This window comes from Piliocolobus tephrosceles, chromosome 1 (genome assembly GCF_002776525.5).
Source record: "Piliocolobus tephrosceles isolate RC106 chromosome 1, ASM277652v3, whole genome shotgun sequence".
Lineage (NCBI taxonomy): Eukaryota > Metazoa > Chordata > Mammalia > Primates > Cercopithecidae > Piliocolobus > Piliocolobus tephrosceles.
In genome coordinates, this window is record NC_045434.1 from 96,270,721 (window position 1) to 96,298,586 (window position 27,866).

Genomic DNA, 27,866 nt, shown 5'->3' on the forward strand with positions numbered 1-27,866 from the left:
CAGAGAAGTACCAACTGGGTGCCCAGTTAGCATTCCAAAGTCTGAGGCATGAGGAGAAGTCACAATACACTTCTACACTTCTGTGAGACTTTCTTTTGTTTTGCTCATTCACTTCTCAACAATCCATGCACTCCTTCCCACCACTTTTCATGACCTCCCATCACCACAAAAATACATAGAACAAAATGAAAAACAAAAGTCTGTTTTTTTGGTATTAGTATGTTGCTGCACATACTGATGTGTGTGTGTGTGTGTGTGTGTGTGTGTGTGTGTGTGTGTATCCGTCTGTGTGTGTATGTATGTGAAGAAGAGAAAAAGGTAGGGGTGGGGAAAGAGAGAGTGTGTTGGCTCCTTAAAATAAAATTGTAAGTGCCAGAATTTTTTCCCCACACACCCTGCCAGAAAACAGGAGAAACAGAAAAATTTCCATCTAGTCCCTAAAGAAATGTCCCATCTCTCAAAGCTCAGAACTGCAGGGCTACATGAAGAATCAATGAACAGACAAAGTGCATTTTAAAGAAGGATTCCTAAGGGAGACAGGCATCAGGAATTCTCAAAGGGAATGAGGAGAGAGAGGAATTGATAAGGTAAGGCCCCTTATATTGTTGGTGTAGAAGGGCTGTAGCACCACAGAAAAAGCATTCTATTTCTAAATTGACTGTGTCAACTTGTTTTGCCACTAACTCAAAATGAACATTGGGCTTAACCATTTCTCCTTTCTTTACTTCAACTTCCCCTTCTCTAAATAAATGTTGTATAAAGCCCCTCACCACCTTGTTAGTCTATGGATTCTAAAGCCATTGAAAAATGTTTCTAGGATGGATGTAGAGGTGGGTGGTCTATATCAATATCCCGGGAGTTTTCTTTCCATATTCTATTAGGCCTTATCTGGGAAAGATCAAAGCCTTTACCTGGTTCTCCTTTTCAGATACTCTCATCTTTTCTTTACCTCCCTTGCCCATTACCTGATGGTTTTGATGACATTAGAACTTGCAACATCCTCCTCTCCATCTTTTTTTTTTTTTATCCCGAGACACTCCCCTACTTATATTTCGTGTTCCTGGAAATGCCGTCCTCCCAGGGGCTCCTTGCTATATGTTCTCTGGAGTTGCTAAGTGTGTAATGTTTTTTGTAAGTGCTGCTCTGGGGTAAGAAGTTGGACACAGAGAAGTAAAGCAGCCCAACTCTCTTTCAAATGGCTTTTCTGCAACCCTCACTGGCTCTAGAATCCAATCCCAAGGACACTTCCTCTTCTGGGATACTAGAAGTTCTGCAAGTCCTTCCTAGATTTTTTTGTTTTGTTTTGTTTTGCTGTTTTTCTGAAACAGAGTCTTGCTCTGTCGCCCAGGCTGGAGTGCAGTGGCACGATCTTGGCTCACTGCAATCTCTGCTTCCCAGGTTCAAGCAATTCTCCTGCCTCAGCCTCCCAAGTAGATGGGGCTACAGGCATGTGCCACCACACAGCTAATTTTTTGTGTTTTTTAGTAGAGACGGGGTTTCACCGTGTGAGCCAGGATGATCTCCCTCTCCTGACCTCTTGATCCATCTGCCTTGGCCTCCCCGTCATAACTTCTTATGAGCAGAGACAATCCAACTTGAATACATGAAGAATAACATCTTTAGCACCCCAGAGGTGAGTTTCATCTTTTTAAAAGCTTTCTTTGCAAGGAGATTTCTCATCCATCCTTACTAACCTCACCACATCACCATATTATCACAGTCAGCACAGGCACCACTATCACTTTTGTGCCGACCATCTCTACCTTTGTTACTGTCTCCACTGTCCCTCCCTTTGCCATGTCAGCTATCTTTAGCCATTGTTCCAAATCATTGATTGTTGAATATCTAATACACTTGTCTAAGTCTCATCACCAGTATTGTTACCATTACTTACATTATCACCACTGTTATTATTACCCAGGCATCTTCATGAGACTAATCTACTTTTTCATTATTACTTTTGTTTATATCCATATCCTCAATATGTTCATTAAACATCCTAATTTTGACATCTGAGCTCTTATCTCAGCTGTGTGTTCTCTGTGGGCATGTACTTTGATGGATATGGAGTCCAGATAAATAATGGAATTACAGCATTTATCTATCAGAGGTAAAGTATTTGAATCATTCATAGGCCCAAATGTACTTTTATTTTTCAGAATCAGAGGTGGAAAGAAAGCAGTTGCTATATTAAATTTAAGATAAGGAGGTAACCATAAAAAGATAAACAAGTAGATCATATTAAATGGAAGACAAACACTAAGTATTCTGAGATCAAATTAGAAAAGCTTTCCTGTAGGAGGTGGAAAGTTTTTGAGCCAAAGGAAAGGAAGATATTTGTTTCTCAGGTACTAATGTGACTTTGGGATTGGAAGAGTCTCTCAAATATTTGGACAGTATGATGGTCTCATTCAACCTTAATCAGCATTTAGCTTATGTCCCACTTACTCTGAAATACCTAACTTTTCTCAAAGATGGATAGTTGAAACTATCCTTCACTAAATTACTGCATCTCCCACAGTCTCAAGCACCAGTAGACCTTTTGTTTTTATTTTTATTTCATGGGTATATGTAGATTAGCCATCTATCCCAATCCTTCAAATGAACAATTATGCTGTACTCAAAGTGGCCACTTTAATACTCATTTTTATTCCTCCATATATCACATCACATTGGTGTTCCTACATTCCTCTTTTCCTCTTGTGAGCCAGACTCTGAGACAGACTTTCTGCATCATTTGTATTGTCTAATTGTATATTTGTATGGCTTGGTATTGACTGAGTAAATTATAATGCCCATGCATGATCCCTCAGAAGGCTATCAACATGACAAATACCTGAGCATAAGAATTGTAAACATTATCTAGAATCAGTTAGTGTAGATATGTGTACTAAGTGATCCAGGCTTCCAAGTTTAGTTCTGGCCTAGTCAAGAGCATTGTTTCTTCTATTTTATGTTACCACTTGTCAATAAAGAGTGCTTACTTGGCATTTATTCTGTATCAGAAATAGAGTGAGAGAAAATGACAAGTTCTGATATTACTGTGCAGTGGGCTCACCATCCCATGAGCTGCGAAGTCAATACTGTGACACCAGCTTTTAAGAAAGGAAAAGCCTTATTTCAAGGTTGACTAGCAGGGAGGCAGGAGGCAATGTTCAAATCTGTCTCCCCGAACTAAGGTCTGGAGACAGGTTTTATAGGCAGAGAGCAAGTAAGAGGGAGATAGAAAGATGCAACAAAGCGTTATCTGATTGGTTCCTGAAAAGAAGTTATGCCAGGTCCTTGACTTTTATGACTGTACTGCAACACAACAGGTCATCCTTTCCTTTTTAATTTGATCACCATTCCTTTTGGTCTGAATACTTAGGTTCCGCATGTGGTTTACCTTTTTGTTCTGGTTGGCTCTAGGGTCACAAATCTGGCACACTTGGTTCAACTGGGCATGTTTGGGTTACTTGCAACCTGAGGGTCCATTGCAACTAAAAAACAAGTCATTATTTTGTTGTATTTTGTTACTGACAAAGTTAAACCAGATTGAACTGGTTCTGTGGTTACACTGATACCTTCATCAAGCAATTCATTATTTGAGGAGAAAGATAAGATCTAAAATTATTTGTTAAAAGCTTAAGTGAAAAAAGTAGTATTCAACATGTTCAAATTTTCATAGTACCATTGCCACTATTTGGAAAAATAGCATATGCTTATTAGAATTTAGAAATAAATAGAGAAATAATTTTTGAAGTAATGGGATTATAAGTAATTTAAATTTTTATTTACCTAAACATTTAATGTCCTACATTTATATGTAATACATTATTTTTAAAATGTGCTTTAAATGTTAGGAAAAAATGATATGAAATGCAACTAACATAATGTGAGAAATAGGGGAATTCACAACAATTCATTTATCTATTTATTTAATACATTTTTGAAATGGCTTTTATGCCCCAGACTTTATTCTAGGAACTGGAGAAAATGGGATGCATATAACACTGTTGCTTCCCTTAAGATAATTATTATATAGAGTGGGAGGAGACAGATCCTCAAATCACCTGATTATTTTTTAAAAATATAAAAACATAAGAAAAAATGTCAACTTCACACATAAGATGAATTTTTGAACCTTTTAGAGATATTATTTATTGAAGCAAACAAACTTTTAAAACAACTATGTAAATGAAGTGATACATCAAGGTCACATGCCCTTGTCTGCGTAGTACAACTGTGGTTTATATCTGTCTTCCCCAGGTACATGGATAGCATTTCATTTTGTTCTCTGATGTACTTGAGTTTGAATGTCCTATGAGAGAGAATGTCAGCCTTGGTGCTAGTACCAAGTGAATGGTCTGATTATGCTGCCTTTTAGACCTGACTGCTTCTTACTGTCTATCTTGCTAGAGTCAATATCCAATTGTCACCATGGGAGAAGTGGCCACAAGTTGGACCTTATCTTGGACACTTACCCCAACATGTCACACTAAGGCACTACTTCTCAAACTTTTATTTTCATATCATAGTGCTTATAAAAGTGATGGTATCTGTAGGGCATACTAAGGTGAACACTTACTGCATGAGGCAACCAGTCCAAGGACTTCAATTCCCTTAGGTCGTATCTGACCATTCATAGTGTGTGTGTTAGGGGCAGGGACTCAGTAACTCACCACATCTATTATTTATATCTGTTGAGAAGCTCTGTGCTAAATATGACCTGAACTTTATATTGTAAAGGAAATACCTAAGGAGGTGTCAAGAGGAAAAAAAGAAGAGTGTAGAATAGAGTGTAGAATGAAAGGCAAGGGGAGTTTGCAGCTGTAAATGGATCTTAAAAAAATATACCTTCTGGTGGAGTTTCAGGAAGGGAACTCAATCTCTATCACACCCATTTGATTCTTAAGAGTTTGTTTATTCATTCATTCATTTGTTCAAATATGAGTGGATACCATGCATTGTAGTACAAATTAGTAGTGAGATATAAGCCACTTTGAGTTGTTAGATGACTACTTATGTCTTCACTACAGGACAGTAAGTCTCCATGTTCACTGCACAGTATGCACCCCACAGATATTAGTAATTAATAATAATTGTTATAACAGTTTTAGTAATTATTATTACTATAATGACCTATTAATTAATGTGATCTAAGCCATTTCAATTTGAGCCATCCTCTAGTGCTGCCACCACAGGGAAAAAAGAGTTTCTGTTGTGTCCATAATAGTTCCTGCAAAAAGAGCAGTCTGAGTGAAGTGAGGTGCAGGAGAGAAAGAAAAGGAGCCCAAAGGTAGTAGACTCAGCCTGCCAGCAGAATAGAGTTTTGCACCTTGTATTTGGGGAAACAGCATAGACTTCTTGAAAGCAGGAACTACTCCTCAGTTTATGGAAAGATAAATTTGGACCCTTAGGTCAAAAGAAGATGCCTCATTTGGAGAGTTACCAAGTCTATTGTACTAACAATGTGAGATAGGTATAAAACTAAGCATTATCAAAGAAATAAATTTCCACTGAAGACAATTATGTGGAAAACTTTGAAGTAACAACGATTAATATTTATATGCTTAACATTCTTTTATTGTCCCCATTTTGCATGTAAGGGAACTGAGGTGGAGGGAGTTTAAGTGTATTGCATATGATCACACAGCAAATAAATGGTAGAACTGACGTTTGAACACAGGCAGAGAAGCTTCAAAGTCCATGCTGTCACCACTATACTGTCCTGATTCTGGGATGCTGAGACTAACTTGCTTATGAAATACTTACTATGTGTTATTTAACTTTAGAACACTGTGATGTAGTTTTTTTTTTAAAGGAAAGCAAATCTGGCATTAGAGAGAGCTTATGTTTTTTTGCCCAGAATCATAGAGGCAAAAATGGCAACACCTGAATTTGTACCAACACCTTTCCATCTCTGCTCTGCAAATTCAGATCTTACACATCTGGACCTAGTTCAGGTCCTGCTTTCCTTAAGAAGTGCTATAGGCACCTGTAATCCCAGCTACTCAGGAGGCTGAGGCAGAAGAATGGCTTGAACCTGGGAGGTAGAGGTTGCAGTGAGCTGAGATCACACCATTGCACTCCAGCCTGGGGGATAAGAGCAAGACTTCATCTTAAAAAACAAACAAAACAAAACAAAACAAAACAAAACAAAACAAGTGCAATAAGCATAGAATCAAAACTCCCTAAGCTGAGAGGAATGAGAACACTCATTCATTGCTAGTCTTTCATTTTACAAACAGAGAGAATGAGGCTGAGGAGGGTCACTCAGTCAGCTGAAGTGGATTTAGGATTGAATCTGTCTCTCCTTACTACAAGTTCAATAACCTTTATAATTTTATTACATAAATATTGGGATGTTCTTCCTTCTTCAGAGGGATATTAAAAAGATTAAAATTTTAAAAACATGAAGGCAGCTGTAACTATTTCTGGCATATACAGACATACATAAAATAAAGCAGTAAGGTCTGTAAGAATGAGGAAAATGGAAAGTATTCAAGATTAGGCCATACTTAGTCTCTGCCAAGATATAGTCCTATTTTCTCACTAATTTATCTGATCACACTCTAGCAGGTACTTGGCCCCTAGTTCAGACACCATCAAGGAATGGGAGATGACTCTGCTCAGCAGAGGAAGCAATAGAGGAGTTGGAGAGAAAAGAAGTGTGATCAGAACTTCAGGTTTTTTCTCCAACAAGCTACATTTGGTCACATAATAACCCAAAATCACTGGATGCCACAAATTGATAAGCATTCTGCTCATGGCTCGCTGATCTACATCTGCAACTTTATACAAGCTAAAATTTTAGAATCCTTTTTGCTAACCTAGTTTTCCACCTTGTTAACCTTTCTCCGGGAATCTTGACTAAACCTGCCACTGCTAGCTTTAATTTGTCTTCTTTCTTTCTATATTGCACTGTCTCTCTAAGCCATAAATACAGCTTAACCACTTGTTCTGCATCTCTATTTCTTCTCCCTTTGTTGCATTTCTTTCCCATTAGAATGGGGTAATCAGAGACCATAACCCCTTTCTCTTTATATCTTCCAACTTTGACCAATTCAGGCACGGGTGTGTGCAGCATGTTTGACTACTGATCTTTTTCATTTCTTTACTGACATTTTCTTAGACTCTGACTACGTGATTGACAAGCCAACCAGCTGATTCTCACAATCACCAACAAGCTGGGCTATGACAAATTAGATCATTGAGGTTCTCTTAAAATAAATCTGATCCTGTCAATGACTCTCCTTAAAGCCTCCTTCACCTCCTTGTTGCGAAGGCTGTAGATGATAGGATTGAGGAAAGGGGTAACAAGGGCATACACCAAGGCAATAAGCTTGTCTGTGCCCTCGGATCGACTCCCAGGTGAGCCCACATAGACTGTGAAGGCAGAAGCATAGAATAGTGCCACCATAGTCATGTGGGAGGAACAGGTAGAGAAGGCCTTGGCACGACTAGCAGCTGAGGGTAGCTTCAGCACAGCATTCAGGATACCTCCATAGAGTCCCAAAATGAGCACAAAGTTGCAACCAGTGGCCACACCAATCACTGCGCCATGGGCCCTAGCATGCCAGCTTGTGTCCACACATGCCAACCGCATTAGCGGTGCCAAGTCACAAAAGTAATGGGCCACCTCTTTCAAGCAGAAGGGCAGAGTGGCAGTGAGGGTGGCTGGCACAAGTGCAGCTGAGAAGCCAGCCACCCAAGTGGCCCCAGCTAGTCGTAACTGTACCTGTCTGCTCATGAGTGCATGGTAGTGGAGTGGGAAGCAGATGGCAAGGTAGCGATCCAGTGCCATGACACCCAACAGGTAGCACTCAGTCATCCCTAAGGAGTGAAAGACATACAGCTGAATAAAGCATACAGCTGATGAGATGGGTGAACACCCATGGAGCAAGGTATGCAGCAGCGTGGGCACTGTGGTGCTGACATACCACACCTCCAGAAAGGAGAGGACACTGATAAAGAAGTACATGGGGGTGAACAGTCCAGAATCTAACTGTACCAGGACAATGATGAGAATGTTTCCTGCAAGAGTGAGGAGATAGATGCATAGGGTCCCCAAGAAGGCAAGAGGCTGTAGGGTCCCAGTGGTAGTGAAACCAGCGAGGATAAAACTCTGGGTCCAGTTATGATTGACATGATCCATGATTCCTAGGAACAAGTGACAAAGATAGAATATAAATTACTCCAAGCTTCTTCCTCTATTTGTAAAATCTGAGCACTTAAAAGGAACTTGAGACATTATCTAATCAATGTTCCTCACTTTGCACTAGAGGAACTGAAGCCCCAAAAGCAGAAATGGTTGGTCCCATATCATAGTCTGTTAGTAGCAGGGCTGGGACTAGAAACCAAGGCTCCTGATCCCAGTTTAATCCCTTTCTATGTTATAATATGGTGCTCCAGTGACTCAGTGATTTTCTCCCCTACTCCACCATCCAATAACAGAAGAGCTAGAAAATTCCTACTGCTATCCCTTGGTAGTTCCCAATGAGAAAATAACCAACAATATTGGACTGTGGAGAAGGAAGAAAAGTCATCTCCCCAAAGTGACTGTTGAAGCTTCTTTCAAGAAGCCCCTCTGAAGTGTTTAGCCTATCCTGGTAAGAACTAGAAGAAGAAAAAATGGAAAATAAAAGAAATGCAGAATCTCCAAAAACTGTAATATCCTAAGCCTGTAGTGCCTGATGATAATTCACCCAGCGGATACACTGTGCTGGGTGAAAAAATCATCCCAGAAGGATGTGTGCTAGGAATTCTCAAAAAGGAAAACCATGAAGTCAAGAAGAAGTCAAGAAGCCAGAAGTCCTATGGTATAATAGGAAAACCCTACTCTGAAGTCAGCGATTTGGTTGCCACTAGACATTAGGTTGAGCAATTTTTTACTTAACCTCAGCTTCCTCTTCAAAAAAAAAAAAGTATTTGTTTCCCAAGACTCTTACGACACAGATAATGTATGTTTCCCTAAATTGGGAAATGGTGATGGGTTTTGAAGAGAATCAACACCTATGTCACTTGAGTTTTCCTCCCATACCCTAATAAGCCTCATTCAAAGCCTTCATCTAGCTGTCTTCTTTGGCTACTCTCATCTTTTTGGCACCACTCCTGCCCATTACCTGATGGTTTTGATGACATTAGGACTATAGCATTCTCCTCGGCATCCTTTCTACCCCAAGACACTCCCCTATTTATATTTCATGTTCCTGGAAATGCGGGCCTCCCAGGGGCTCCTTGCTACATGTTCCCTGGAGTTGCTAAGTGTGTAAAGCTTTCAATAAGGACTTCTCTGGGGCAAGAAGTTGTGCAAAAGGAAGTGCAGCAGAGCAGCTCTATGTCTCAAATGACTTTTCTCAATTCTGCAACCTTCACTGTGGACTTTAGAGTTTAATCCCAGGTGCATTGCCTCCTCTGGGCCACTAGAAGTTTTGCAAGTCCCACATAGGCATTTATAAAAAGAGAATGAATCCAACTCATATATCCTTGTGCATACATGGAGAACAACACCTTGATCACTCTAAAAATGAGTTTAATCTTCTTAAAAATTACTTTGCGAAAAGACTTCCCAATCAGCTTCATCTCTACTCCCTTCTAGTAAGATCAGTGAAATGATCAGAAAGGCGTAAATAATCTGTTTGTTCCTCATTTTTCTACTAATGTGTAATAGTTTCATTTTAATACATGTGTGGTACATATGCAGGTTTAACACATGTGCAGTACATGTGCAGATTTGTTACATAGGTAAACCTATGTCACAGGGGTTCATTGTACAGATTATTTTATCACCCAGGTATTAAGCCTCCTACCCATTAGTTACTTTTTCTGATCCTCTCCCTCTTCCCACTCTCCACCCTTCAATAGGCCCCAGTGCGTGTTGTTCTCCTCTATGTGTCCATGTGTTCTCAACATTTAGTTCCCACTTATAATTGAGAACATGAGGTACTTGGTTTTCTGTTCCTGCGTTAATTTGCTGAGGATAATGGCCTCCAGCTCCGACCATGTCCCTGCAAAAGTATTTTTCCATTGTTAACCCTACCACAATATGAGAAAGATCAGCAGTGCCATCACTTCTGCTTTGACTATCGCCGTCTCCACAACAATCACCATGACCACTACCCTCACTATCTCCCCTATCATTTATTCATTGATTTAATCATTGTCAAATGCTCTCTATGTGCCGAGCAGTGTTCTAAATCACCATCACCAGTATTGCTATCATTGTTTATGCGACCACCATATCATTATTTTATGTGGCATTTACATATGTTTGTTTATGTTTTCATCATCGCTTTCCTTTTCATCACTATCGGTATCATCTTCATAAAAGTCTTATGGTCAGTACATGGACTCTGACCTCAACTGAACACAATACATGAGCATGTACTGGATGGATGTAGAGGCCATATAACTAACAGATTGAAGCCCTGATCCACTGGAAAAGAATACATTTGCATCACTTGTAGATACAAATGTGGTTTGATATTTAGGAATCAGAGGCAAAAAAGAAAATCGTACAAGATAATAGCAAAATTAAATTGGCTATCAGAATATTCACTGTAAAAGATTTTCACACAGATCACATCGATATAGAGGAAACCCTTGAGTCTCCTCATATCAACCTGAAAAATTTCCCGAGAGGGCTGGAATTACTTAAACAGCAGGAAAAGATGAGATTTTGTTTGGAGAGTTTTACTTTAGAAAATACTGTAACCTCAAGATTGGAAGGCTGTCTCCTTGAGTAAAAACCTATCCAGGTGCTTGGGTAATTAGAAGTTCTCATTCAGTCTTCTCCTGCCTTAAGCCGAGATTCCACTTCATCAGAAACATGTGACCTTTCTGCAGGATGAATGGTTGCAGCTGCCACTTGACAAAATTAGTTTATCTTTCATAATCTCAAATACTAAAACACCCCTAATTTGCAGCTTTTATGGGTTTTATAAGACATATTCTGATACAGACTTCCCCTATGCTTTGTAGTGTATCATCCTGTCTTGGCAGTAAATGAGTGATGGCTGCGTGTTCACCTTCAGAAAGCAATCAGTGTGATACAAATGCCTGTTTATAAAAAAATTACACACAAAACAAAATCAACACAGAAATATGTGCTAAAAATTTTACGTTGTATATAATGAGGAGTGAGAGGTTTGTAAATTAAAAGTAACATGAAGAGATAAAATAAAAGTGAGAGTGTTCCAAATATAGGCCTTGCTTAGCTAAGAAAATTGTTTAATTTCTTCTCACGAGATCTTCTTCCTGTAAAGTGCTCATTTAACATTTATGCTGTATTAGACATGAAGTTAGAGAAACGAATGAGGCATTCTGCCTCTATCAAGAAATTCATGATTTAGCAAGAGAGACAATTAAGAGTGTTATAATGTTCGGTGAAGCAAGGAGAATTTCAAAAGTGTCAACATTTCATAATACGATTGCTAATATTTGAAAAAGCCTATGTTATGAGAAATGATTAAAAAGAAATAGGTAAATAATTGCTTTAATTTTATAAGTGATTTTAAATTTTTTCATCTACATATTCTATATTATGGACAGACATATGTAATAATATTTTCCAAGAAAAAATGTGATTTGAAGGTTAGAAAAGGTGATTTAAAGTACAACTAAAAAAGTGTGAGAAGAGGAAATACCAGTGATTCTGTTATTTATTCATTAAATACATTTATTGAACACTCTATTTCCCACCCTCATACTAGGGAAAATATGAGATGCCTAACACAGGGTTCCTTTCCTTGAAATGCTTAATTTGGAACGGGGGAAACAGACCCCAAGATAGGCATTTATAAAGCAGCAGGAGAACTTATATGAAAAGACATTCAATCTAACTCATAATAAGATGAATGCAACTTTAAATTACAATTAAACAACTTTGCTGACTTTTCAGATTGACAAGGTTCCAGAGATTCAAAAACATACTTTGTTGGAGAAGCTGCAAGGAGCAGACCCTTTTATGCATTGCTTGTAGGAGTACAAAATAGCATACGTTGGGTGAAAAAGTAAAACCTGTGTAAACTACACATTTATTTGTATTATGACCCAGTAATCATATTTCTAAGAATTTATCCTGCAGATATGTATACACACATATATGAAATGATATGTATACACAGGGTTGTTCACTGTAGTTCTGCTTTTTGTAATAGCTGAAGACTGGAAGTGACCCAAGAGCATTTCAAGGGAGATTTGTTAAATCTCCCATTTGTGAAACAAGCACAGAGATGTTTACCAAAATGAGGAAGCACCTTCTTCAGTGATATGGCAAGAGCTCCGGAGGGCATATAAGAATATTTATATTTGCTTGTTTTTACATAAAGAAAAATGGAAAGACTGTAAAAAACATTACTAAAAGTTGTTTCCCATTGTGAAGATAGAAGCTGGCAAGGGGTAGAAAGGAGCAAATCGGCCTACAAGTTAAAGAAACACTCTTCTATATATACCTTTTATGGATTATTTTGATTTTCTAATAATGTATATGTATCGTCTTTTTTTTTTTTTTTTTTTGAGACAGGGTCTGAGTCTGTCTCTCAGCCTGGAGTGCAATGGCGTGATCTCAGCTCCCTGCAACCTCCTCCTCCTAGGTTCAAACCATCCTCCTATCTCAGCCTCCCTGCGACTACAGGCATGTGCTCCATGCCCAGTTAATTTTTATTTTGTTTTGTTTTGTTTTTGATAGAGACAGAGTTTCAGTATGTTGCCCAGGCTGGTCTTGAATTCCTGGGCTCAAGCAATCCTCCCACCTCAGCTTCCCAAAGTGTTGAGATTACAGGTGTGAGTCACTCACTCACAGGAGTGAGATTACAAGTGTGAGCCCAGTCAGAGATACTGTCTATTGAAACAAATACATGAATTTTAAAAATGCATGTCAATACAGTGATATATTCTGGTTTGCTCAAGAGAGTTTTAGTTAAATGCTTCTTGACCCAGAATAACTGTTAACGATGCCCTATTTCATTCTTAAAATTATCTGGGCTTCACTTGGATGATCAACCACATGAACATCCTAGATGATAGAACTTTAACTTTGATGCTTCTGCAGAGTTTGTGATTTTAATATGTGGGTATGTATACATATATGTATATTATATGTATATGTCTGTGTGTATATATGTCTCTGTGTGTGTATATATATATACACACACACATATATGCATATAGTTTCTACCCTTCTAGAGTGTTAAAACTGATGTCAACATAAAAGATAAGGCCAAAGAGTTGGGCCTTAGACAGGGTCTTAGACTTCGTCTTACACAGTTTGAGCTGCTATAACAAGCTTCCACAGATTGCGTGACTTATAAACAACAAAAATTTATTTTCACAGTTCTAGAGGCTTGAAAATAGAAGATCAAGACATTAGCAGATTCCGTGTCTGTTGAGAGTCTGCTTCTCAGTTCAAAGATGGCTTTCTCCTCGTTACAGCAGCATGTGGTAGAAGGAGAGAGGGAACTCTCTAAAATATCCTTATAAATGGCACTGATCTCATTCATAGGGGCTCTGCCCTCATGACCTAATCAACTTCCAAAGGCCTCATCTCCTAGAACCCCTTGGGGTTAGGTTTCAACCTATGAATGCTATAGGAACATAAATATTTAATCTATAGCATAACCTAATGTATTACATTGATGATGATTTCCCACTTCTTTTAACATCATAGAAAAAAAAAAACTAAAGCAATAATATTTGTATGACACACTGAGGTAAACAGAAAGGCTGCTGGTTGACAAATGCAAACTGACCAAAGGCTATAATTTTCTCAAGATCCACTTGGTCATTCAAAGGATGAGAGGCAAAGAGATCAGGTGCTTAGCACACCTGATACCTATATTTATTGGGAAGTTCTGCCCTAAGGAAGATTAGAAGAAGGAACCCTAAAAGTTTGCAGAGAATAAATGATTGTGAAGTAAAAGAGAGGTAAGCCTGGAGCACAGGAGTAATCTAAGAAAGGAAGATGACTCCTGGTGTTGTCACAGGAAGGGTGCTTAATCTCTGTCAACCTCATTTAATCCTTAGGAGTCCATTCATTCATTCATTCATTCATAAATGGATGAATATGCCAGGCAACATGAAGTATATGTTGCCGTGAGTTGTCATACAACTACTTAGGTCTCCATGTAGATTGTAAGTTTCCCCGGCTCATTGCACTATACAACCTTGACAGTGTCAATTAGTGTGAGCCAAGCAATTGCCAGTGATTTTGCTAACAACCACCTCTCAATAAAAACAGGTTGAGATAACTGCAATGTAGGAAGACAGAAAGGGTAAGAAGAAAAATAGGGTCCCAAAAGCTATATATTAGGGCCCTAGAGTAAATTTCACAAGGACCCAGAAATATACAAAGGATGCTCCAGGGTCACTTTGGCCACCTGGGTCCAAAGTAAATGCCTGATTTGGAGTACTGCCAATTCTACTGATCCACATTAAAAAATGTGAGGTATTGTAAAACTAGGCATGAATTTCCATTGTAGAAACTGATGTGAAAAAATTCAACCAATACTGTCTATCTTGTAGATAGTGTTTACTATTTTACATGCTTTACATGTTTACAATTATTTAACCCTCACAAGTATTGTCTGGAGAAACTCTTGTTGATGCCCTCATTTTGCAGATGAAGAAACTGAAGAAAAAGGAAGGTTTAAGTACATTATTCATATCATGCCATTAAGAATGTGGTAAACATAGGCCAGGCGCCGTGATCTGTGGCTGTGATCCCATCACTTTGGGAGGCTGAGGCGGGCGGACCACGAGGTCAGGAAATCGAGACCACCCTGGCTAACACAGTGAAACCCCATCTCTACTAAAAATACAAAAAAATTTAGCCGGGCGTGGTGGCGAGCTCCTGTAGTCCCAGCTACTCAGGAAGCTGAAGCAGGAGAATGTCGTGAACCCGGGAAGCGGAGGTTGCAGTGAACCGAGATGGCGTCACTGCACTCCAGCCTGGGCGACAGAGTGAGACTCCATCTCAAAAAAAAGAATAATAATAAAGAATATGCTAAACATAATGATTGAACCCCAAAGAGCCAGGCATTAAAATCTCTTTTCTCTACAGCCTGTCTCTGAAATTATAAGACTTTCTATTATTCATGAGCACCTCTTAAGTGTCAGGACCAGTGTTAATCATTTGGTATGTTTTGTTTCCTTTAAGCCTTAGAGAACTGTGGAGATCATAATCTTTTTAAATATAAGGAAAGAGATGGTCAAAGTGAGATAATTTTTTTTGCCCAGGCTGGGAGCAGTGACTCACACCTGTAATCCCAGTACTTTGGGAGGCTGAGGCAGGCAGATGCTTAAGTCTACGAGCTCTAGACAGCCTGGGCAACAAAGCAAGACCCTGTCCTTATGAAGAATTTAAAAATTAGCCAAGTGTGGTGGCACGTGCCTGTAGTTCCAGCTACTTGGGAGGCTGAGACAGAAGAATTGCTTGAGCCCAGAAGGTCAAGGCTGCAGTGAGCCGAGATGTGCCCTTGCACTCCAGCCTGGCCAACGGAGCCAGCTGCTATCTCAAAAAACAAAAACAAACAAACAAACAAAAAAAATTGTCCAGAATTACATAACCAAAAAGTGGCAACACTTGAATTTGGACCAACACCTTCCCATCTCTGCTCTGGGTATTTGGATCTTACCCATATGGGCCTAGTTCAGATCCTGCTTTCTTTAAGAAGTGTTGTAATCATAGGATCAAAACTCCCTAAGATGGAAGGAATGGAAGCAGTCATCAACTGCCAGCCTCTCATTCTGCAGACAAGGAAAATGAGGTTGAGAAAGTCTTACCACAGTCACTCAGTCTGCTGGAGTGAATCTAGGGTTGAATTTATATTTTCTTAGAGCAAGTTCAGTAACATTTTTATATTCATTATGTAAAAATTGGGATAATCCTCTCTTAGAATGAAGAAATAAATTTAAAGATTATAAAGGTATGAAAAGGGTTTAAAGAGTATGAAGGTATTCAGAAAACAGCTTATAGTTGCTGACATAAACCAGAAATATAAGAAGCAAAAATTGGTTATTGATCAAATATATAATAATTTTTAAGAAGCAATTTTATAAAAGGTATTCAAGACTCAACTCCGTGACCTGCCTCTGAAAAGGTCTAGTTTGCCTTAGACACTAATGAGCTGTGCATCTTTTGGCAGGTCATGTTACCTCCTTGGCCCTCAATTCACTCATCAGAAGAGTGAAAAGGTTGAACTAAATCATCTCAGAAGAGAAACTGCTGGGAAAGCCAGGGGAGAAAAGAGGGCACAGGAAATAGTCAGAGCTTCAATTCCCCATTTATACTATTTTAGTTTGTTTTCTGTGTAGTATTTACCTGCTTTATATATTAATTTTCTAGTGCTGCTTTTTGGTTTGTTCAAAAATATGGGATCAGATTATTTCCAGGGTGTTGTCTTTGATCTCACTGCAAAACTGAGTCTGCTCCTTGCTAGTGCTGTGCAGCAATTGTCGAAGTAATGAGAAGGAAGAGAGAACATCCATGGTTCCCGGAGACCTCCCTATCTGTGGGAGGCATAGGCATGGGTGTAATCTGAAAAGGAAAATACAGTCTAGTGCCCCCAAGGAAAGAGGCAGCAACACTAGGACCTCAGGCACACAGGCTGAGACCCAGGAAGCAAAGGCTGGATAATGGCATAACTTAAAAACTCTTTCTAATGCTGAGGGGCAGAGAATGGGGGAAATTGGGGCAGGTTCTGAGACCCTTATTATATTAAAGAGTCTTTTGTTTCTGCTGTAACTCAGACCTTAGATATTTCAGGAGACTAAGGATGGGTGCTTTAATAGATCCAGGTGTCTCAGGTCAGGGAAAGTAAAACCAGAGTGATGATGAAGTTTTAACATTTTCTGAATCTATTATCTTTAATTGGTCTTACATTTATTTATATACTCCCTCTATACTTTCCTCTTTATCCACTCTGGACTATTACTAAATACTGAACCACCTCCCTACTTTCTCTATATTTCTTTGTCCAGAATGTCCTCCTTCTACACCACTCACCTATGCATGAACACCAGACTCGTGATTTTTTTTTTTCTGTGATCCTGGACTAGATACATAATCTTTCGGAGTCTCAGTTTCCTTTATACATTTATATAGCCACTTTAGTGGTCACTCAATAGTTTTACTGGTATTCTACTAATGTTGGCAGTGGTCAACGTATAGGTATTAAATTAACTTGTTGAGGGTTGGTCTGAACAGGCTAAAAAAAATGGGCAATTTTCAATGTCACTTCACCTGATCTTAGCGAGAAGGGTTAGAAATCCCCCTATTGATGTAGTCAGTCTCTGTTCTGAGTAAGCCAGGAACAGAGTAAGCTCATGCTGAAGAAGTAGGAGCTTGCCTAAGTGGGGATGCACTACTGAAATATGAAAGTGCTTGATGGGCTCTGAAAAGCTGTAGCAATGTGAGGGTCTGCACATATTCTGTACATGGAGAGGAGAGATCAGAAGGCATGGGTACCTCTGCTCAGAGGCCCAACAATATGCAATGTGCCTGGGAATCTTTGAGCAATGTGTACATTAAGGAAATGTCTTAAATATTTCCTCATCAGTTGGATATGAGGCAGTTGCATTGAACTTCCCTATCCTTACCAGTCTAGCTTTTTGCTTCCTCTTCCCTTTGTCCAAACAATGGAGCCTTAGACCCATTGCTGAACTACCACTGTTACACATGGCCTGTTTGGAGGACATGGGTACCTCAGTATCTCATAGAGAGCATGAGAGCTAGACCTATCCAATGAAGCAAATCTTCCCACAAAACTTTTCTCCTAAGCAACTCAGGGGAATAGAACAAAATGCTAACAAGTTTTACTAATGAGAAGGCAAACAAGCTGCTTAATTGAACTGGGGGAGCCGGGGGAGAATCAAGGGAACAGTTCCCAGGAGGAGCTGGTGCCAGCTCAATGATTCACAGCCTCAACTTCTGTAATTATCAACCTTTTCTCTGCAGAGACCACCCCCTCCACGAGTTGTGCAGCAGGGAGCTTTGGGGAGGCTCCAGGTTTTTCCTTTTTCTCCCTCAATTAATGCTAATTGGGAACATGGGAATGTAGATCAGGATGTCAAATAAACAGCTCTAGAATACAGTCCAGCTAGGCGTCCCTTCCCCAGGTCTGATTAGGAGGCTTTGCCTGAACCACACAGAAGGGCATCATTTCCTACATTCACAGGAGTCACTGTGGAGATGTAGACTGGGAGTCAGGAGGCCTGACTTTTAATCTAGGCTCTGCTACTAACTAGCTCTTGCACAATGTGAGTCACACACATTCCTTGACCTTCATACATTTTAAAGTTGTTTTGAACTATGATAAATGATGTTTTTCATTTTGATACCAGGGTAAAAGCATCAAGAGAAGCAAGTCAAGTTAGTTGCTTGACTCCCTTAAAGTAAAACAAAACAATCCTCAACACAAAAAGAGGAATGTATACCATGGGAGTTCCAAAAAAGGTGTTGCCATACTTGTTGGTTCTTTCAGAGCATTTTTTAAACCTTCATTTCCTTTTTAGGAAAGAAAAAAAGCAGTCAGCTTATCTGCCTGTCTGCACATCTCAGCTTATCTGCACACCCATCCACATATACATAGTACTGTTTCTCATGACTCACTCTCAGACGCTACTAAAAGATAAAACCACAAGCACAATTTTCAGTGTCGTTTATAATAGAACATACAGTCAAAAAACGTTGTGCCGAGACCAGCTTGGTTGGGGAGACCCTAACCTAGCAGCACTAGAGGAATTAAAGACACACACACAGAAACAGAGAGTGTGGAATGGGAAATCAAGGGTCTCACAGTCTTCAGAGCTGAGAGCCTCTAACAGAGATTTACCCACACATTTATTGACAGCAAGCCAGTCATAAGATTTGCTAAAAGTATTCCTTAAGGGAAATAAAGGGATGGGCTGAAATAAAGGGATGGGCTCTGGCTAGTTATCTGCAGCATGAACATGTCCCTAAAGCATAGCTTGCTCATGCTATTGTTTGTGGTTTAAGAGCACCTTAAGCAGCTTTCCTCCCTGGGTGGGACAGATGTTCTTTGCCCTCATTCTGGTAAACTGACAACCTTCCAGCATGGGCACCAAAGCCATCACGAGCATGTCACAATGCTGCAGAGATTTTGTTTATGTCCAGTTTCGAGGCCAGTTTGTGGCCAGATTTTGGGGCCTGTTCCCAACAACTTTGAGTTTTAATTCCAATTCCATAAATTATCACTGTAAATTGTAGGGCAATTTAGCTAACCCTTTTTTGCCTCATTTGCAAAACTGAAAATCATACTCAATCATAAGGTTGTTGGAAGAATTAAGTAAGATAATTTAAGTTGGCATATAGTAGGTGCTTAAGAAATAAAAATCCAAATTTGTTGATTCCTATTATTGTTAGCATCGTAGTTACACTTATCATGCCTAATAGAACACAGACATGACTCCTGAATCCATAAGTATATCATTCCATTAAGAAGTTCAACAAAGGGCTAAAATCCCAAACACTTTTTATTTGTGTGGAGTAAGAGTGCCCCTTTAGAAGTCCTGCAATTACTTATAGACCAAACTTTTTAAAAAGTGGTCAAAGCCACTTCTGAGACTTCCCTAGAGTCAATTCTCTTTGAGGATATAAACTTCATTTCCAACAAGGGCGAACAGACCACGGTGCTCTTTTGACCATGGCCTAGAAAGAAAACCCAGCTAGAGATATAAAATATTTCAACGTATGCATACCAGCCTTGAGAAGTTATTGGGAAGAATCAGGGGATATGAAAAAGAACTGTGATTAAAGTCTGGCATAGAGAAGAAGTTCAATTAATACAAGTTCCTGTCTACTTTTAGCAGTAGCCAGAAAATCCTATCACAGGGCAATCACTTTTGATCTCACTAACAAGGCTGCTTACAAGCTCTAGTCTTCCTGCATGTTTTATGGCAAATAAATCTTGTTATTTTTAAATCCCATAACACCTTTTTTGTTTAATATCCTTTTTTAAGAGCAGTTTTAGATTTACAGCAAAACTGAATGGAAATTACAGTTTCTATATGCCCCTCACCCCTCACATGCACTACCTCCCTTATCATCACCATCCCCCACCAGAGGGGTACCTTTGTTACAATCAGTGAACATGTGTCCAATACTGATACATTTTTACTACCCAAAGTCTGCAATTTATATTAGGGTCCACTCTTGGTATCCTACATTCAATACATTTAGACAAATGCAAAATGACAACTATCCGCCATTATAGTATCATACGGAGTTGTTTCATTGCCCTAAAAATGATCTGTTCTCCATTAACTCCTTTTCTTCTCATAACCCCATGGCAAGCACTGATTTTATTCTCTATACTTTTGTCATTTTAGGATTATACAGTAGGTATCCTTTTCAGATTAGCTTCTTTCATTTAATAAGGTTCCTCCATATCTTCTCATGACTTAATGTCTCATTTCTTCTAGGGTTGAATAGTATCCCATTGTCTGGATATAACACAGCTTATTGATCCACTCACCTACTGAAGGACATTTAATTGCTTCCGAGTGTTGGCAGTTATGAGTAAAGATGCTACAGTCATGTCTGAAGGCTTCTTTTGTGGACATAAGTTTTCAACTCCTTCGGGTAAATACCAAAGAGAACAAGTACTGGAATGTAAGAATATTTTCAGTTTTCTAAGAAACTGTCAAACTGTCTTCCAAAGTGGCTGTACCATTTTGCAATTCCATCAGCAATTGATAAGAGTTCTGTTGCTCCACATCATCACCAGCATTTGGTATTGTCAGCATTTTGGATTTTAGCTACTCTAATAGATGTATAGTGGTATCTCATTATTCTTCATTTGCAATTCCTTGTGAATATATGATGTTGAGCATCTTTTCATATGCATATTTGTCATTTTCTTGTAGATGTCCTTCATCAGTTTGATGAAGATCCCCTGTATTAAGACAACTTTTTGAAGTCAGGTAAAGTGATGCTTCCAGCTTTATTCTTTTTGATTAAGTTTGCCTTGGCTGTTTGGGCTCTTTTTTGGTTCCATATGAATTCTAAAATACTTTTTTTCTAGTTCTGTGAAGAGTGTCATAGGTCATTTGATAGGAATAATATTGAATTTGTAAATTGCTTTAGGCAGTATGGCAATTTCAACGATATTGATTCTTTCTATCCATGAGCATGAAATGTTTTTCCATGTGTTTGTGTCATCTCTGATTTATTTGAGCAGTGTTTTGTGATTCATATTGTAGGGATCTTCCACTTCCCTGGTTCACTGTATTTCTAGGTATTTTATTATTTTTGTGACAACTGTGAATGAGGTTATGTTCTTGATTTGGCTCTCATCTTGGTTGTTGTTGGTATATAGGTATGCTACTGATTTTCCTGCATTGAGTTTTTATATTAAAATTTTTCTGAAGTTGTTTATCAGATTGAGGAGTTCATAGGCAAAGACTGTGAGGTTCTCTAGGTATACAATCATGTTTTCTGCAAACAGGGATAGTTTTACCCTCTGCAAACAGGGATAGACTTACCCTCTTCCTATTTGGATGCCCTTTATTACTTTCTCTTGCCCGATTGTTCTGGCCAGGACTTCTAGGACTTTGTCAAATAGGAGTGGTGAGAGAGTGCATTCTTTTCAGGAATGCTTCCAGCTTTTGTCCATTGGTATAATGTTGGCTGTGGGTTTCTCATAGATGGCTCTTATTATGTTGAAGTATGTTCCTTCAATGCCTAGTTTGTTGAGAGCTCTTAATAGGAACGGATGTTGAATTTTATCAAAAACTATTTCTTCATCTGTTGAAATAATCATGTGGGTTTTGTTTTTAGCTCTTTTTATGTGATGAACCATATTTATTGATTTGTGCATGTTGAACCAACCTTACATCCCAGGGATAAATCACACTTGGTTATGGAAGACTAGTGTTTTGATTTGATGCTGGATTTAATTTGCTAGTGAGGATTTTTACATCTATGTTCATTAAGAATATTGGCCAGAAGATTTCTTTTTGTTGCATCTCTGCCAGGTTTTAGTATCGGGATGATTCTGGCCTCATACAAGGAGTTGGGGCAGAGTCCTTCCTCCTCGATTTTTTTGAAATAATTTCAATAGAAATGGTACCAACTCTTCTTTATACATCTGGCAGAACTGAGCTGTAAATCTGTGGTCCTAGGCTTTTTTTGCTTGGTAGGCTTTTTATTACTGATTCTATTTCAGAACTCATTGTTGGTCTATTCAGGTATTCGATTTCTTCCTGGTTAAATTTTGGGAGGTTGTATGTGGCCAGGAATTTACCTATTTCTTCCAGGTTTTCTAGTTTGTGTGCATAAGGCTGTTCATAGTAGTCTCTGAGGATTTTTTATATTTTTGTGGGCTATTGGTTTTGGCCCCTTTGGCATTTCTAATTGTGCTTTTGTGCTTATTTGGATCTTCTCTCTTCTCTCTTTCTTTATTAATCTAGCTAGCAATCTATCTTACTAACTTAAAAAAAAAACAGCTCTTGGATCATTGATCTTTCATATGGTTTTCTGTGTCTCAATTTCCTTTAATTCAGCTCGGATTTTGGTTATTTCTTGTCTTCTACTAGCATTCAGTTTGGTTTGTTCTTGTTTCTCTAATTCCTTCAGTTGTGATATTAAGTTATTATTTTGAGATGTTTTGAACTTTTTGATGTGGGCATTTAGTGCTATAAACTTCCATTTTAACAGTGCCTTAGCTGTGTCCGAGAGATTCTGTTATGTTTTATCTTTGTTCTGATTAGTTTTAAGGAATTTCTCAATTTCTACCTTAATTTCACTGTTTATCCAAAGGTCAATCAGGAGCATGTTGCTTAATTTCCATGTAATTGTATGATTTTGAGAAATTTTCTTGGTATTGATTTTTTTTTAATTGTGTTATGGTCCAAGAGTGTGGTTGATGTGTGCATGATATGGTTTGGCTGTGTCCCCACCCAAATCTCATCTTGAATTCCCATGTGTTGTGGGAACCAGGAAAAGGTAATTGAATCATGGGAGCTTGTCCTTCCCATGCTGTTCTCATGATAATGAGCAAGCATCATAAGATCTGATGGTTTTATAAGGGGGAGTTTCTCTGCACAAGCTCTCTTTTTGCCTGCTACCATCCATGTAAGACGTGACTTACTCCTCCTTGCCTTCCACCATGATTGTGAGGCTACCCCAGCCATGTGGAACATTAAACCTTTTATTCTGTATAAATTACCCAGTCTTGGGTATGTCTTTATTAGCAGTGTGAGAATGGGCTAATACAATATGATTTTTGTTTCTTTGAATTTGCTGAGGATTGTTTCATGTTCAATTGTGCATTTGATTTTAGAGTATGTGCCATGTGGTGATGAAAAGAACTCTTGTTTTTGGGCGGAAACTTATGTAGATTTTTTTCTAGGCCCATTTCAATAACCAAAACAGCATAGTACTAGCATAGCAGAGAGCCAAAAATAATCCCACACATCTACAATCATCTGATCTTAAACAAAACTGACAAAAACAAGCAATGAGGAAAGGACCCTCTATTCAATAAATGGTACTGAGATAACTGGCTATCTGTATGCAGAAGATTGAAACTGGACCCCTTCCTTACCCCATTAAAAAAAAATCAATTCAAGATTAATTAAAGAGTTAGATGTAAAACCTAAAACTATGAAATCCCCAGCATATAACCTAAGAAATACCATTTTGGACATAGGACCTGACAAAGATTTTATAACAAAGGTGCCAAAAGCAATTGCAACAAAACCAAAAATTGACAAACGAAACCTAGTTAAAATAAAGGGTTTCTTCACAGCAAAAGAAGCTGTCAACAGAGTAAACAGACAACCTACAGAATGGGAGAAAATATTTCAAAACTGTGCATCTAACAAAGGTCTAATATCCAAAGTCTGTAAGAAACTGAAACAAATTTATAAGCAAAAACCAGACAACTCCATTAAAAAGTGAGCAAAGGACATGAATAGACACTTTTCAAAAGAAGATATATATGGGACCAACAAGCATATGAAAAAAATAAATGCTCAACATCACTAATAATTAGAGAAATGCAAATCAAAACCACAGTGAGAAACCATCTCACACCAGTCAGAATGGCTATTTTTAAAAAGTCAAAAAATAACAGATGCTGGCAAGGTTACAGAGAAAAGGGAATGATTATACACTGCTGGTAGTAGTGTAAATTAGTTCAGTCATTGTGAAAAGTACTGTGAAAATTCCTCCAAGAACTTGAAACAGAATTACCATTTGACCAAGCAATCCCATTATTGGGTACATACATACCTGAAGGAATATATATCCTTCTACCATAAAGGCATGCATTCATATGTTCATTGCAGCACTATTCACAAAACAGCAAAGGCATGGAATCAACCTAAATGTTCATCAGTGGTAGACTGGGTAGAGAAAATTTTGTACATATATACCATAGAATACTACATAGCCATAAAAAGAATAATATGTATTGTGCAGCATTATGGCCTCAATAACTAGAGGCCATTATTCTAAGCAAACTGATACAGGAAAAGAAACCAAGTACCACCTGTTCTCACTTGTAAGTAGGAGCCAAACAAGGAGAAGACATGGACCCAAAGAGGGGAACAACAGATACCAGGACCTACTTGAGAGTGAAGGTTGGGAGAAAGGAGAAGATAAAAAAAAAAAAAAAAAAACCTATCAAGTATCATGCTAATTACCTGGGTGATGAAATAATCTGCACATCAAACCCCCATGACACACAGTTTACCTATGTAACAAACATGTACACACACCCTGAACCTAAAGTAAACATTTTTTAAAACATACTTTTTATTAACAGAAATTAGTATGAGTAAAGATGGAAACTTGGAAAGAAATGACTACATTTTATTTAGTTTTGATAATTAAGAAAAGAGAGAAATAAAAATGTAAGTTCAATTTTAATTATTCAATTTAGGTGAATTTTGTGCATGCTCGATTGTATTTAGTTCAACTAACATTTATTGATCATCTTAATTTATGTCAGGAAATTGGTGATGCAAAGAAGGTGAATAATTAATGGTGACTCTAATCACCGATCTTTCAATACAGAGGGAGCACACAAACAAGGGAAAAGAACGTTTTAACAAAATGCACTAAGTGCTAAGACATAGGAATGTGTAGAGTATTACAGAGGCACCCAAGGGTGACCTGTGATAGATATGGAAAGTTTCCAAAGGAAGAGTGAGCTTTAATATAGTCATTTGAGGAAAATTTGGACAGCAAAGCAGAAAATGTGTGAGGGGAATTGCAGGATGAGAGAAGATGACTAAATCTACTAAGTCATGAAATAGCAATATGTGTGAAATAACATTATGTGTTAGAGACATGGAGAAATTAAACAGTCAGGTGTTATAGTAGGACAAGAAGAGAAAAGACAGAGACTAGCAAGAAATGAGACTAGAGAAATAAAGATATACCAGGTTATGAAGGTCCTTGAGTACCAAACAAAGAATCACTTTATCCAATGAGCAATGCATGTAATGCTGGAGAATTTAGAAAAGTGAAATTAAGTGATTAATGATCTAGTTAGAATAATTTCAGCTTCAGGCAACATAAATTCTTAAGTTAAATGATTTAAAAAGTAAGAAATTTACAAGAAGATTTTTTACTTGGGGAGAGAGGAGGGATGCGAGTTAATTCATAGATTCCATAATAGCTTCCATGAAACATTTCTTCTGCTGTACTCAATTCAACTGCCTCAGCTCTCCAAATGAAAACACATGGATAGTGAAAACAAATAACAAGCTATTTCTTCTAGCTCATGTCCTTTGACTAGCAAAGAAAATTTTTTTTTTAGATATTTTCCTACTGCAGGCTTCTGTTCAGGCACCAGTGGCTAAAATTGGGTCACATGTCTATTTTTAATCAACTGCTTAAAAAGAACTTGCCCTCCCTGATTGACTTAAGTAAATAATCATTCATTTCCTGGAGCTGAAAAACAGATCAGCCTTCCACAAATATTTAGATAACTAATACTTGAGATGAAAGGGAGCATTATGTGAGCCAAATATAAGTAGACAATCACAGAATATGCTATCATCTAATTTTTGCAATATGCTTCTTGAAATGTGCAGGGTAGATTTTAGAACTTTGGGCTGGAAGAAAGGAGGTGAGTTAGAACACTAATGGTCCTAGCAAGAGATAGTGAGAACTTGAACCAGAAAAGTGGGAAATAAATATTTGGGAAATATTTATGAGATAAAATCATTATTTGAGTCATCAGTTTGTGCATTGCCTGGTGGAGAACCAACAGAGGGTATCACTACAAAAGTTCGTTTCTAAAAAGAGCATGTATTAGTCCATCTTCATCCTGCTGATAAAGGCATACCTGAGACTGGGCCTTTTACCAAAAAAAAAAAAAAAAAAAAAAAAGTTTATTGGACTTACAGTTCCACATGGCTGGGGTAGCCTCACAATCATAGCGGAAGGTAAGGAAGAGCAAGTCACGTCTTACGTGGATGGCAGCAGGCAAAAAGAGAGCTGTGCAGAGAAACTTCCATTTTTTAAAAACCAGCAGATCTTCTGAGATCTATTTACTACTATGAGAACAGCATGGGAAAGACCCACCCCCATAATTCAGTCTTCTCCCAACCGGGTCCCTCCCACAACATGCGTGAATTCTGGGAGCTACAAGATGAGATTTGGGGGGGACATAGAGCCAAACCAGATCATTCTACCCCTGACCCTTCCAAATCTCATATCTTCACATTTCAAAACCAATCATGCCTTCCCAACAGTCCCCCACAGTCATTAACTCAAAAGTCCACAGTCCAAAGTCTTATCCAAGACAAGGCAAGTCCCTTCCACCTATAAGCCTGTAAAATCAAAAGCAAGTTAGTTACTTCCTATATACAATAGGGATACAGGCACTAGGAAAATATAGCCATCCCAAATGGGAGAAATTGGCCAAAACAAAGGAGCTACAGGCCCCATGAAAGTCCAAAATCCAGTAGGGCAGTCAAATCTTAAAGTTCCAAAATGATCTGCTTTGACTCTGTCTCACATCCAGGTCACATCGATGCAAGCAGTGGGTTCCCATAGTCTTGGGCAGCTCCACCTCTGTGGTTTTGCAGGGAACAGCCTCCCTCCTGGCTGCCTTCACACACTGGTGTTGAGTGTCTGTGGCTTTTCCAGGTGCATGGTGCAAGCTATCAGTGTATGTACCATTGTGGGGTCTGGAGGATGGTGGCCTTCTTCTCACAGCTCCATTAGGCGGTGCCCCAGCAAGGACTCTGTGTAGGTGCTCCAACCCCACATTTCCCTTCTGCACTGCCCTAGAAGAGGTTCTCCATTAGGACCCCGCCTCTGCAGCAAACTTCTGCCTGGACATTCAGTAGTTTCCATACATCTTCTGAAATCTAGGCAGAGGTTCCCAAACCTCAATTCTTGACATCTCTGCACTCTCAGGCTCAACAGCATGTGGAAGCTGCCAAGACTTGAGGTTTGCACTCCTGAAGCCATGTTGCAAGCTCTACAGTAGCCCTCTTCAGCCACTGCTGAAGTAGCTGGGATGTAGGGCACTAAGTCACTAGGTTGCACATAGTACAGGGACCCTGGGCCTGGCCCATGAAGCCACTTTTTCCTCTTACAGCTCCAGGCCTGTGTTGGGAGGGGCTGCCACACAGGTCCCTGACATGCCCTGGAGATACTTTCCCCATTGTCTTCATGATTAACATTTAGCTCTTCCTTACTTATGCAAATTTCTGCAGCTAGCATGAATTTCTCCTCAGAAAATGAGATTTTCTTTTCTATCACATTATTGGCTGCAAATTTTCCAAATTTTTATGATCTGTTTCCCTTTTAAAATGGAATGCCTTTAACAGCACTCAAGTCACATCTTGAATGCTTTCCTGCTTAGAAATTGCTTCCATCAGATACTGGAAATCATCTTTCT

General features: G+C 38.7%; 1 long non-coding RNA gene across 3 annotated transcripts; it reads left to right on the forward strand.

The window, feature by feature from the left end:
* The first annotated feature begins 1,342 nt into the window (after positions 1 to 1,342).
* LOC113225295 lies at positions 1,343 to 20,980 on the forward strand. 3 transcript variants are annotated; one of them, XR_003309956.2, is made up of 4 exons: positions 1,343 to 1,398; positions 1,486 to 1,633; positions 20,422 to 20,581; positions 20,866 to 20,980. It is a non-coding gene; the product is annotated as an uncharacterized LOC113225295 (long non-coding RNA). The 3 variants fall into 3 exon arrangements; XR_003309954.1 differs by lacking the exon at positions 1,343 to 1,398 and having other exon boundaries at positions 1,437 to 1,633; XR_003309955.1 differs by lacking the exon at positions 1,343 to 1,398 and having other exon boundaries at positions 1,437 to 1,633; positions 20,422 to 20,611; positions 20,866 to 20,928.
* The last annotated feature ends 6,886 nt before the right edge of the window (positions 20,981 to 27,866 follow it).